The sequence below is a fragment of the Arachis stenosperma genome, chromosome 4 (genome assembly GCF_014773155.1).
Source record: "Arachis stenosperma cultivar V10309 chromosome 4, arast.V10309.gnm1.PFL2, whole genome shotgun sequence".
Classification (NCBI taxonomy): domain Eukaryota; kingdom Viridiplantae; phylum Streptophyta; class Magnoliopsida; order Fabales; family Fabaceae; genus Arachis; species Arachis stenosperma.
Window position 1 is genome coordinate 21,908,653 of NC_080380.1, and position 11,119 is coordinate 21,919,771.

At 42.3% G+C, this 11,119-nt stretch overlaps 1 non-coding gene across 1 annotated transcript; it reads right to left on the bottom strand.

Annotated features, from left to right (window-relative positions):
• Positions 1-371: 371 nt before the first annotated feature.
• LOC130977225 (small nucleolar RNA R71) lies at positions 372-479 on the bottom strand. The gene has a single exon (XR_009084926.1). It is a non-coding gene; the product is annotated as a small nucleolar RNA R71 (small nucleolar RNA).
• Between the last annotated feature and the right edge of the window lie 10,640 nt (positions 480-11,119).

An 11,119-nucleotide genomic window follows, 5' to 3' on the forward strand; every position in this document is an offset into this window, starting at 1 on the left:
CAAGGAAGGTGCTGGGTGACTTTACTGCACCTACTCCCGACTTCTATGGGAGAAGCATCTCTATCCCTGCCATTGGAGCAAACAACTTTGAGCTTAAGCCTCAATTAGTTTCTCTAATGCAACAGAATTGCAAATTCCATGGACTTCCATTGGAAGATCCTCATCAGTTCTTAGCTGAATTCTTGCAAATCTGTGACACAGTCAAGACTAATGGGGTTGACCCTGAGGTCTACAGACTGATGCTATTCCCTTTTGCTGTAAGAGACAGAGCTAGGATATGGTTGGACTCACAACCTAAAGAAAGCCTGGACTCATGGGAAAAGCTAGTCAATGCCTTCTTGGCAAAGTTCTTTCCACCTCAAAAATTGAGTAAGCTTAGAGTGGAAGTCCAAACCTTCAGACAGAAGGATGGAGAATCCCTCTATGAAGCTTGGGAAAGATACAAACAATTGATCAGAAAGTGTCCATCTGATATGCTTTCTGAATGGAGCATCATAGGTATTTTCTATGATGGTCTCTCTGAACTATCCAAGATGTCTTTGGATAGCTCTGCTGGAGGATCTCTTCATCTGAAGAAGACGCCTACAGAGGCTCAAGAGCTAATTGAAATGGTTGCAAATAACCAATTCATGTACACTTCTGAAAGGAATCCTGTGAACAATGGGACTAATCAGAAGAAAGGAGTTCTTGAGATTGATGCTCTGAACGCCATTTTGGCTCAGAATAAAATATTGACTCAACAAGTCAATTTGATTTCTCAAAGTCTGTCTGGAATGCAAAATGCACCAAGCAGTACTAAAGATGCTTCATCTGAAGAAGAAGCTTATGATCCTGAGAATCCTTCAATGGAAGAGGTGAATTACCTAGGAGAATCCTATGGTAACACCTATAATTCTTCATGGAGAAATCACCCAAATTTCTCATGGAAGAATCAAGAGAGACCTCAACAAGGTTTCAACAACAATAATGGCGGAAGAAACAGGTTTAGCAATGGCAAGCCTTTTCCATCATCTTCTCAGCAACAGACAGAGAATCCTAAGCAGAACCCCTCTGACTTAGCAACTATGGTCTCTGATCTAATCAAAACCACTCAAAGTTTCATGACTGAAACAAGGTCCTCCATTAGAAATTTGGAGGCACAAGTGGGACAGCTGAGTAAGAAAATTACTGAACTCCCTCCAAGTACTCTCCCAAGTAATACAGAAGAAAATCCAAAAGGAGAGTGCAAAGCCATAAACATGGCCGAATCTAGAGAGGAAAGAGAGGAAGTGGACGCCACTGAGGAAGGCCTCAATGGGCGTACACTGACCTCCAATGTGTTCCCCAATGAGGAACCATGGGAATCTGAGGCTCAAAATGAGACCATAGAGATTCCATTGGACTTACTTCTGCCTTTCATGAGCTCTGATGAGTATTCTTCCTCTGAAGAGGATGAGTATGTCACTGAAGAGCAAGTTGCTAAATACCTTGGAGCAATCATGAAGCTAAATGACAAGTTATTTGGAAATGAGACTTGGGAGGATGAACCTCCTTTGCTCACCAAAGAACTGGATGACTTGTCTAGGCAGAAATTACCTCAAAAGAGACAAGATCCTGGGAAGTTTTCAATACCTTGTACCATAGGCACCATGACCTTCAAGAAGGCTCTGTGTGACTTAGGGTAAAGTGTAAACCTCATGCCTCTCTCTGTGATGGAGAAGCTAGGGATCTTTGAGGTACAAGCTGCAAGAATCTCACTAGAGATGGCAGACAATTCAAAGAAACAAGCTTATGGACTTGTAGAGAATGTTTTGGTTAAGATTGAAGACCATTACATCCCTACTGATTTCATAGTCCTAGAGACTGGGAAGTGCATGGATGAATCTATCATCCTTGGCAGACCCTTCCTAGCCACAGCAAGGGCTGTGATTGATGTTGATGGAGGTGAGCTGATCATTCAAGTGAATGAAGAATCCTTTGTGTTTAAGGCTCAAGGATATCCCTCTGTCACCATGGAGAGGAAGCATGAAGAGCTTCTCTCAAATCAGAGTCAAGCAGAGCCCCCACAGTCAAACTCTAAGTTTGGTGTTGGGAGGCCACAACCAAACTCTAAGTTTGGTGTTGAACCCCCACATTCAAACTCTAAGTTTGGTGTTGGGAGGTTCCAACATTGCTCTGAGTATCTGTGAGGCTCCATGAGAGCCCTCTGTCAAGCTACTGACATTAAAGAAGCGCTTGTTGGGAGGCAACCCAATGTTATATTTTATCTATTTTCCTTTGTTATTTTTTGTTATTTTGTAGGTTGATGATCATGAGAAGTCACAAAATCAATTGAAAAAGCAAAAACAGAATGAAAAACAGGAAGAAAAACAGCACACCCTGGAGGAAGAACCCACTGGCGTTTAAACGCCAGTGAGGCTAGCAGTTGGGCGTTTAACGCCCAGTCTGGCACCATTCTGGGCGTTTAACGCCAGAAAGGGGCACCAGACTGGCGTTAAACGCCAGAAAAGGGCAAGAACCTGGCGTTAAACGCCAGGAATGGGCACCAGCCCGGCGTTTAACGCCAGAAATGGCTCAAAACGTGATTTTGATTGCCATTTGGTGCAGGGATGACTTTTCCTTGACACCACAGAATCTGTGGACCCCACAGGATCCCCACCAACCCCACCACTCTCTCTCTTCTTCTCCCATTCACCAATCACCTCAACACCTCTTCCCCAAAAACCCTTCACCTATCAAATCCCATCTTTCTCTTCACCACTCACATCCATCCTTCATAAAACCCCACCTACCTCACCATTCAAATTCAAACCACTTTCCCTCCCAAACCCACCCTTACATGGCCGAACCATGAGCCCCCCTCTCCTATATAAACCCTTCTTCACCCCTTCATTTTCACACAACCTAAACACCACTTCTCCCCCTCCTTGGCCGAATACATAAGCCACTCTCTTCTTCCTCATTTCTTCTTCTTCTACTCTCCTCTTTCTTCTTTTGCTCGAGGACGAGCAAACCTTTTAAGTTTGGTGTGGTAAAAGCATTGCTTTTTGTTTTTCCATAACCATTTATGGCATCCAAGGCCGGAGAAACCTCTAGAAAGAGGAAAGGGAAGGCAAAAGCTTCCACCTCCGAGTCATGGGAGATGGATAGATTCATCTCAAGGGTGCATCAAGACCACTTCTATGAAGTTGTGGCCTTGAAGAAGGTGATCCCCGAGGTCCCCTTTTCACTCAAAAAGGGTGAATATCCGGAGATCCGCCATGAGATCCGAAGAAGAGGTTGGGAAGTGCTTACCAACCCCATTCAACAAGTCGGAATCTTGATGGTTCAAGAGTTCTATGCCAATGCATGGATCACCAAGAACCATGATCAAAGTGTGAACCCGGATCCAAAGAATTATCTTACTATGGTTCGGGGGAAATACTTGGATTTTAGTCCGGAAAATGTAAGGTTAGCATTCAACTTGCCCATGATGCAAGGAGATGAACATCCTTACACTAGAAGGGTCAACTTTGATCAAAGGTTGGACCAAGTCCTCACAGTCATATGTGAAGAGGGCGCACAATGGAAGAGAGATTCAAGAGGGAAGCCGGTTCAATTGAGAAGGCATGACCTCAAGCCCGTGGCTAGAGGATGACTGGAGTTTATCCAACGCTCAATCATTCCCACTAGCAACCGGTCCGAAGTTACTCTAGACCGGGCCATCATGATTCATAGCATCATGATTGGAGAAGAAGTGGAAGTTCATGAGGTCATAGCCCAAGAACTCTACAAGGTGGCGGACAAGTCCTCCACCTTGGCAAGGTTAGCCTTTTCTCACCTCATTTGTCACCTCTGTTATTCAGTTGGAGTTGACATAGAGGGAGACACCCCCATTGATGAGGACAAGCCCATCACCAAGAAAAGGATGGAGCAAACAAGAGACCCCTCTCATCATGAGATCCCTGAGATACCTCAAGGGATGCACTTTCCTCCACAAGACTATTGGGAGCAACTAAACACCTCCCTAGGAGAATTGAGTTCCAACATGGGACAACTAAGGGTGGAGCACCAAGAACATGCCATTCTCCTCCATGAAATTAGAGAAGATCAAAGAATCATGAGAGAGGAGCAACAAAGGCAAGGAAGAGACATTAAGGAGCTCAAGCACTCCATAAGACCTTCAAGAGGAAGAACAAGCCGCCATCACTAAGGTGGACCCGTTCTTTAATCTTCTTGTTCTTTATTTCCTTGTTTTTTTCGAAAATTGTGCTTTATGTTTATCCATGTTTGTGTCTTATGATCATTAGTGTCTTAGTGTCTATGCCTTAAAGTTATGAATGTCCTATGAATCCATCACCTTTCTTAAATAAATTGTTCTTAATTGAAAAAGAAAAGAATTGCATGAATTTTGAATTTTATAACAGTTTAATTATTTTGATGTGGTGGCAATACTTTTGTTCTCTGAATGTATGCTTAAACAGTGCATATGTCTTTTGAATTTGTGGTTCATGAATGTTGGCTCTTGAAAGAATGATGAAAAAGGAGACATGTTACTGAGGATCTGAAAAATCATAAAAATGATTCTTGAAGCAAGAAAAAGCAGTGAATACAAAAAAAAAAAAAAGAGAGAAGGAGAAAAACGAAAAAAAAAGAGAGAAAAAGAAAAAGAAAGAAATAAAGTTGTGATCCAAGGCAATAAGAGTGTGCTTAAGAACCCTGGACACCTCTAATTGGGGACTTTAGCAAAGCTGAGTCACAATCTGAAAAGGTTCACCCAATTATGTGTCTGTGGCATGTATGTATCCGGTGGTAATACTGGAAGACAGAGTGCTTTGGGCCACAGCCAAGACTCAATAAGTAGCTGTGTTCAAGAATCATCATACTTAACTAGGAGAATCAATAACACTATCTGGATTCTGAGTTCCTAGAGAAGCCAATCATTCTGAATTTCAAAGGATAGAGTGAGATGCCAAAACTATTCAGAGGCAAAAAGCTAAAAGCCCCGCTCATCTAATTAATACTGATCTTCATAGATGTTTTCGGAGTTCATTGCATATTCTCTTTTTTTTTTTATCTTATTTCATCTTCAGTTGCTTGGGGACAAGCAACAATTTAAGTTTGGTGTTGTGATGAGCGGATAATTTGTACCCTTTTTGGCATTGTTTTTAGTATGTTTTTGGTAGTTTTAGTTGAGTTCTTAGTATATTTTTATTAGTTTTTAGTTAAAATTCACTTTTCTGGACTTTACTATGAGTTTGTGTGTTTTTCTGTGATTTCAGGTATTTTCTGGCTGAAATTGAAGGTTCTGAGCAAAAATCTGATTCAGAGACTGAAAAGGACTGCAGATGCTGTTGGATTCTGACCTCCCTGCACTCGAAGTGGATTTTCTGGAGCTACAGAAGCCCAATTGGCACGCTCTCAACGGCGTTGGAAAGTAGACATCCTGGGCTTTTCAGCAATATATGATAGTCCATACTTTGCCCAAGATTTGATGGCCCAAACCGGCGTTCAAAGTCACCTACAGAAATTCCAGCGTTAAACGCCGGAACTGGCACCTAAATGGGAGTTAAACGCCCAAACTGGCACAAAAGCTGGCGTTTAACTCCAAGAAGAGTCTCTACACGAAAATGCTTCATTGCTCAGCCCCACACACCAAGTGGGCCCGGAAGTGGATTTTATGTCATTTACTCATCTCTGTAATCCTTAGGCTACTAGTTTTCTATAAGTAGGACCTTTTACCATTGTATTTGAGAAGCGAATCGGGGTAGCTATCTTTGAGTTTCATGCTATCTTAGATCATTGGGAGGCTGGCCTCACGGCCATGCCTAGACCTTGTTCTTATGTATTTTCAACGGTGGAGTTTCTACACACCATAGATTAAGGCGTGGAGCTCTGCTGTACCTCGAGTATTAATGCAATTACTATTGTTCTTCTATTCAATTCCACTTGTTCTTTGTCCAAGATATTCATTTGCACTCAATAACTTGATGAATGTGATGATTATGTGACACTCATCATCATTCTCACTTATGAACAAGGTGACTGACAACCACTTTTGTTCTACAAGCAATCAAGGCTCTAGTGTTTATCTCTTGGATTCCTGATACATGATGCATGGTTGATCGCCTGACAACCGAGTGCTCGCCTGACAAACGAGCCAACCATTCCGTGAGATCAGAGTCTTTGTGGTATAGGCGAGAACTGATGGCGGCATTCAAGAGAATCCGGAAGGTCTAACCTTGTCTGTGGTATTCTGAGTAGGATTCAATGATTGAATGACTGTGACGTGCTTCAAACTCCTAGCAGGCGGGGCGTTAGTGACAGATGCAAAAGAATCAATAGATTCTATTCCGGCCTGACCGAGAACCGACAGCTGATTAGCCATATGCTGTGACAGAGCATAGGAACATTTTCACTGAGAGGATGGGAGGTAGCCACTGACAACGGTGAAACCCTTGCATAAGCTTGCCATGGAAAGGAGTAGGAAGGATTGGATGAAGAGAGTAGGAAAGCAGAGAGACGGAAGGGAAAGCATCTTCATACGCTTGTCTGAAGCTCTCACCAATGATATACATAAGTATCTCTATCTTTATCTTTATGTTTTATTCATTCATCATCTATACCATTTGAGTCTGCCTGACTAAGATTTACAAGGTGACCATAGCTTGCTTCATACCAACAATCTCCATGGGATCGACCCTTACTCACGTAAGGTATTACTTGGACGACCCAGTGCACTTGCTGGTTAGTTGTGCGAAGTTGTGTTTATGCCATGGTATTGAGCACCAAGTCTTTGGAGCCATTACTAGGGATTATTTGAGTTGTAGTGATCACAATTTCGTGCACCACCCTCCTATCCATTGATGCTCAAAGCCTTGGATCCTTTTTACCCTTGCCTTTTGGTTTTAAGGGCTATTGGCTTTTTCTACTGCTCCTTCTTTTTCTATATACTCTTTTTAGCCATTTTTTTTTCACTGCTTTTTCTTGCTTCAAGAATCAATTTCATGATTTTTTAGATCATCAATAACATTTCTTTTTGTTCATCATTCTTTCAAGAGCCAACAATTTTAACATTCATAAACAACAAGATCAAAAGACATATGCACTGTTCAAGCATTCATTCAGAAAACAAAAATATTGTCACCACATCAATATAATTAAACTAAATTCAAGAGCTATTTTCGAAATTCATGTACTTCTTGTTCTTTTGAATTAAAACATTTTTCTTTTAAGAGAGGTGAAGGATTAATGGATTTTATTCATAGCTTTAAGGCATGGTTACATACTAATGATCATGAAATAAAGACACAAAATATAGATAAACACCATATTAAAAACCGAAAACAGAAAGAAACAAGGAACAAGGAATGAATCCACCTCTAGTGGCGTCTTCTTCTTGAAGGACCAATGATGTTCTTTAGCTCTTCTATGTCCCTTCCTTGCCTTTGTTGCTCCTCCCTCATTGCTCTTTGATCTTCTCTTATTTCTTGGAGAATGATGGAGTGCTCATGATGTTCCACCCTTAGTTGTTCCACATTGTGACTCAAATCTTCTAAGGAGGTGTTGAGTTGCTCCCAATAGTTGTTGGGAGGAAAGTGCATCCCTTGAGGCATCTCAGGGATTTGTTGATGATGAGCTTCCTCATGCACTTCTTGAGGGCCGTGAGGAGCTTCTCTTGCTTGCTCCATCCTTTTCTTGGTGATGGGCTTGTCTTCTTCAATGGAGACATCTCCTTCTATGATAACTCCAGCTGAGTAACATAGATGGCAAATAAGGTGAGGAAAAGCTAGCCGTGCCATAGGTGAGGGCTTGTCGGCTATTTTGTAGATTTCATTGGAGATGACCTCATGAACTTCTACTTCCTCTTCAATCATGATGCTATGAATCATGATGGCCCGATCCACAGTAACTTCAGATCGGTTGCTTGTAGGGATGATGGATCTTTGGATGAATTCCAACCATCCTCTAGCTACAGGCTTGAGGTCCAGTCTTCTTAGTTGGACTAGCTTGCCTTTGGAGTCTATTCTCCATTGGGCTCCTTCCACACATATGTCCATAAGGACTTGGTCCAACCTTTGATTAAAGTTGACCCTTCTAGTGTAGGGGCGTTCATCTCCTTGCATCATAGGCAAATGAAAACGCCAACCTCACATTTTCCGGACTAAAATCTAAGTATTTCCCCCGAACCATTGTGATATAGTTCTTTGGATTCGGGTTCATACTTTGATCATGGTTCCTAGTGATCCATGCATTGGCATAGAACTCTTGAACCATCAATATTTCCGACTTGTTGCATGGGGTTGGTTATGACTTCCCACCCTCTTCTTTGGATCTCATGTCGGATTTCCGGATACTCATTCTTTTTGAGCTTGAAAGGGACCTCGGGGATCACCTTCTTCTTTGCCACAACATCATAGAAGTGGTCTTGATGGCTCTTGGAGATGAATCTTTCCATCTCCCATAACTCGGAGGTGGAAGCTTTTGCCTTTCCTTTCCCTTTTCTAGAGGATACTCCGGCCTTAGGTGCCATTGGTAATGGAAAAACAAAAAAGCTTATGCTTTTTATCACACCAAACTTAAAATATTGCTCGCCCCCGAGCAATAAAAGAAAAGAAGAGTAGAAGAAGAAGAAGAAAATAAGGTAGAGAGGGAGAGAAGTAGTTTCGGCTATGTGGGAAAAGAAGGGGTTGTGTTGTGTGAAAATGAAGTGGAATAGAAGGGTATTTATAGGGAAAGGGGGGAAGGTAGGTTCGGCCATTTGGGTGGGAATGGGAGGGAAATTGGTTTGAATTTTTGAAGGTAGGTGGGGTTTATGGGGAAGAGTGGGTGGATGTGAGTGGTGAATGGGGTAATTGGGAAGAGGAGTTGAGGTGATTGGTGAAAGGCGTTGGGAAGTGTGACATGGGGAAGAGTAATCACAAAAACTAGGATTAGGAGGTAAGGTGGGAATATGTTAGGTGGGGATCCTGTGGGGTCCACAGATCCTAAGGTGATCCTGTGGGGTCCACAAATCCTGAGGTGTAAAGAAATACCATTCCTTCACCCTATAGGCATGTAAAATGCCTTCATGCATCATTCTGGCGTTCAAACGCCCATTGGTGCATGTTCTGGGCGTTCAACGCCCATGTAATGCATGTTTCTGGCGTTGAACGCCAGTTTCATGCTTGTTACTGGCGTTCAGCGCCAGTTTGTCCTCTCTGTGCACATTCCTGGCGTTTAACGCCAGGTTGTTGCTTGTTTCTGGCGTTCAGCGCCAGAATGGTGCTCTGTTCTGGCGTTGAACGCCAGCCAGATGCATCTTACTGGCGTTGAACGCCAGTCTGCGCTACCTCCAGGGTGAACAATTTTTTCTTCTGTTTTTGACTCTGTTTTTAATTTTTTTGATTTTTTTCGTGCCTCCTCATGATCATGTACCTAATAAAACACAAAATAACAATAAAACAAAATAAAATAAAAATTAGATAAATAAAATTGGGTTGCCTCCCAACAAGCGCTTCTTTAATGTCAATAGCTTGACAGTAGCTCTCATGGAGCCACAAGGTGATCAGGTCAATTTTAGTGTAGTCCCAACACCAAACTTAGAGTTTGGATATGGGGTCTTAACACCAAACTTAGAATTTGGTTGTGGCCTCACAACACCAAACTTAGAGTTTGACTGTGTGGGCTCTTCTTGACTCTGAACTGAGAGAAGCTCTTCATGCTTACTCTCTTTTGTCACAGAGGGATGGCCATGTGCCTTAAACACAAGGTATTTCCCATTCAATTGAAGGACTAATTCCCCTCTGTTGACATCTATCACAGCTCCTGCTGTGGCTAGGAAAGATCTTCCAAGGATGATGCAATCATCTTCTTCCTTCCTAGTGTCTAAGATTATGAAATCAGCAGGGATGTAAAGGCCTTCAACCTTTACTAGCACGTCCTCTACTATTCCATAGGCTTGTCTCAATGACTTGTCTGCCAGTTGTAATGAGAACAAGGCAGGTTGTACCTCAATGATCCCCAGCTTCTCCATTACAGAGAGTGGCATAAGATTTATTCCTGACCCCAGATCACACAGAGCTTTTTCAAAGATCATGGTGCCTATGGTACAGGGTATTAAGAACTTGCCAGGATCTTGTTTCTTTTGAGGTAAAATTTTCTGAATCCAAGTATTCAGTTCATTAATGAGCAAGGGAGGTTCACTTTCCCAAGTCTCATTACCAAATAACTTGGCATTCAGCTTCATGATAGCTCCTAAATATTGAGCAACTTGCTCTCCAGTTACATCTTCATCCTCTTCAGAGGATGAATAGTCTTCAGAGCTCATGAATGGCAGAAGGAGATTTAAGGGAATCTCTATGGTCTCTGTATGAGCCTCAGATTCCTTTTGATCCTTAGTAGGAGATTCCTTCTTGCTTGAGGGACGTCCCAGGAGGTCTTCCTCACTAGGATTTTCGTCCTCCTCCTCCTTTGTGCATTCGTCCATATTGACTATGTCAATGGCCTTGCACTCTCCTTTTGGATTTTCTTCTGTATTGCTTGGAAGAGTACTGGGAGGAGTTTCAATGACTTTCTTACTCAGCTGGCCTACTTGTGCGTCCAGATTTCTGATGGAAGATCTGGTTTCATTCATGAAACTGAAAGTGGCCTTTGACAGATCAGAGACTATATTGGCTAAATTAGAATTGTTTTGTTCAGAGTTCTCTGTCTGTTGCTGAGAAGATGATGGATATGGCTTGCTATTGCCCAGCCTATTGCGTCCGCCATTGTTAAAACCTTGTTGAGGTTTTTGTTGATCCTTCCATGAGAAATTTGGATGATTTCTCCATGATGAGTTATAGGTGTTTCCATAAGGTTCACCCATGTAATTAACCTCTGCCATGGCAGGGTTCTCAGGATCATAAGCTTCTTCAGAAGCTGCCTCTCTAGTATTGTTGGATGCATGTTGCAATCCATTCAGATTTTGAGAGATCATGTTGACCTGTTGAGTCAACACTTTGTTCTGAGCCAATATGGCATTCAGAGTATCAATTTCAAGAACTCCTTTCTTTTGAGGTATCCCATTGTTCACGGAATTCCTCTCAGAAGTGTACATGAACTGGTTGTTTGCAACCATGTCAATGAGTTCTTGAGCCTCTTCAGGCATTTTCTTCAGGTGAATAGATCCACCTGCAGAATG